This window comes from Mytilus galloprovincialis, chromosome 13 (assembly GCF_965363235.1).
Source record: "Mytilus galloprovincialis chromosome 13, xbMytGall1.hap1.1, whole genome shotgun sequence".
NCBI classification, from domain to species: Eukaryota; Metazoa; Mollusca; class Bivalvia; order Mytilida; family Mytilidae; genus Mytilus; species Mytilus galloprovincialis.
The window spans coordinates 44,134,232-44,136,995 of NC_134850.1; positions in this window are offsets into that span (position 1 = coordinate 44,134,232).

The following is a 2,764-nucleotide window of genomic DNA, read 5'->3' on the forward strand; positions in this document are numbered from 1 at the left end:
GTAGTATATTTTCTTGTACTCATTCTGTTCATGCTATACCGGTTCATAATATCCGTAGTATTAATAACTGAACAAGAAGCCGGCAATGCCCTGTACCGCCAACCGTCTAATGACACTTTGCATGGGTGTCACTGACATTTAACGGTTAAATTAATCGTTATCCGGTTACGATTTGATTGATGCTGAAAGCAATGATGAGTAACCACTGGAAATGTTTACCCCATTGCCCAAGGATGATTATGGCCATATGGTTAAAAAGGAGAGGATTTTGTTAATTGGCTAACGATGTGTCCACTTTTTGTTTTTAAGGATCTAAAAACACTCTGTTCTCCATTCTATTCTGGTTCACACCTGATAGATGTCTACAAAATAAGAAAAGGTCTCAATCTTCCGCAGTCCTCAAAGTGTCTTTTATATAAGCTTTGGATTTCAAATATGTTGGCCGAAATGCGCATCTGGTGCAGGAAAATTGGTACCGTTCATGTTATTGTGAATAAGTTTATCAAAAAGCTATGGCAATTATGCCATGAACACGAATATATATGAGACGGTATAAACAAGGTTTTTTTTTATCATTAAACTTGCAATTATTTCACAAATGCATGTTGATATCTCACAAACATGTTTAACCCCGCCGCATTTTTGCGCCTGTCCCGTTGAGATCTCACAAACATGTTTAACCCCGCCGCATTTTTGCGCCTGTCCCAAGTCAGGAGCCTCTGGCCTTTGTTAGTCTTGTATTATTTTAATTTTAGTTTCTTGTGTACAATTTGGATATTAGTATGGCGTTCATTATCACTGAAATAGTATATTTGTTTAGGGGCCAGTTGAAGGACGCCTCCGGGTGCGGGAATATCTCGCTACATTGAAGACCTGTTGGTGACCTTCTGCTGTTGTTTTTTTTCTATGGTCGGGTTGTTGTCTCTTTGGCACATTCCCCATTTCCATTCTCAATTTTATGGAATGCATAAATATACAGATTCAACATTGTTGGGCTAAATTTGTGACGTAATATAAGTTAGTATTTAATGTGTTGTAGTTGCCCAGAGGCTTTATATTCCTAGTTTATCCGAAAGAAAACCTCTGTGGTGTAAAATTGTCCATATGTAGACCTATATTTAAGAACTTAATGCTTCATTTTGTAACTTCATTGGGATGTAAAAACGTTGACTGAAGTACATTTTGTATGAGGCTTGGAAGCGCTTCATTCTAAACTGAATGTGCGCACGGTCAACGCTTTTACAACCCTATGAAGTTACAAAAAGAAGCATTCAATACTTATAATCACATTTTTTTTGCTAGGGTCATGAAAACACGATTTTTATCAAGTTTTTAGTTAATTTATACCTTTGCACTTTATTGTAGGACCTCGTGTCCTCGTTAATGATACATTTTATTGTGGAATGAAGTTGATTAAGGAATAACGTGAGATTGCAGTGTAGCCAATCAGAATTACGTATTATTATGAAACATACATCTAATGTAATTATAATACAATGATAGTGCTATGATTATTATCCTTTGCGACAGACAAAATATCGAATCTTTTAATTATACAATGCCTGAATACATCATGTAATGTGTTACTACCCTAAATGAAGCTGACGAGGCTTTAAAGGCAAATACTCCACTTAAGAAACCCTATTTGGCCGAGTGGTCTACAGCTCTTGACACAGAAAGGGTGTTGCCGTGATGTCACAGAATATATAAAAAAGAAGATGCGGTATGATTGTCAGGCAATGAGACAACTGTCCACAAGAGACCAAAATGACCGTGACAGAAATTAACAACTATAGGTCACCGTACGGCCTTCAACAATGAGAAAAGCCCATACCGCAGTCAGCTATAAAAGGCCCCGAAATGACAGACAATGGAAAACAATTCAAACAAGAAAACTAAGGCCTTATTTATGTAGAAGCATGCGTTCAAATCCAACTGAGGGATGCAAAAAAAAAAAAAAAAAATGCCACTGCAAATTTGCAAATGTAACTTTCATTCATGTGTTGGGTTTTTTGTGTTTAATTTGTGACGAATTATGTGTGTTTATAGTGTTAGCCATGTAAAGCCGAATAATTACTTATTATGGAGATCGTCTGTCATACAGTTGTCACTTGTTTAGATGTATATTTCTCTGAAATAATAGCAATACATGTAAAGAATCTTAAATAAAATTGGAAGGGATGAGAGAGTAATATCTCTTTATCATAATTCTCATGTGATTAAATAAGATTGTGTTCATTTTAATAAACGTATAAACATACAATACATTCCAGTGTGAATTGATTGAGTTAATAAGAATATTGTTTATTCTTAACTGTCATATCGGCCCCCACTTAGTCTTCGCTAATCTTCAAATACTAACATACAAACAACTAGAAAATATCATTTCTTTTGAATTTTCTCCTATTATAATCCACCTTTACAAATCAATTGCAACCGTATATAAAACTCCGATAAATAACACAATCTGAAAGTTTATATTGAAATATTTTGACAAACAATTTTCACCAATTTTTGATTAAATACCTACTATTAATATTGATGAGTGATCAAGGCTTTGAAGAATTTTTCTTTTACATCAACTGCTCAATAAATAAAACTCAAATTTCTCTAAATAGATACTGTTTGTATGGGTTAGTTTACTTTAAATGTGAAAAAGGCGTAAATGACTTTTTGTTTGTATGTGAAATTGATTCCTTTTGTAATTGTATTTCATTCTGTCTTCAAAACGTTTATTTGCATCATTCGTTAATCTTATAGGTAC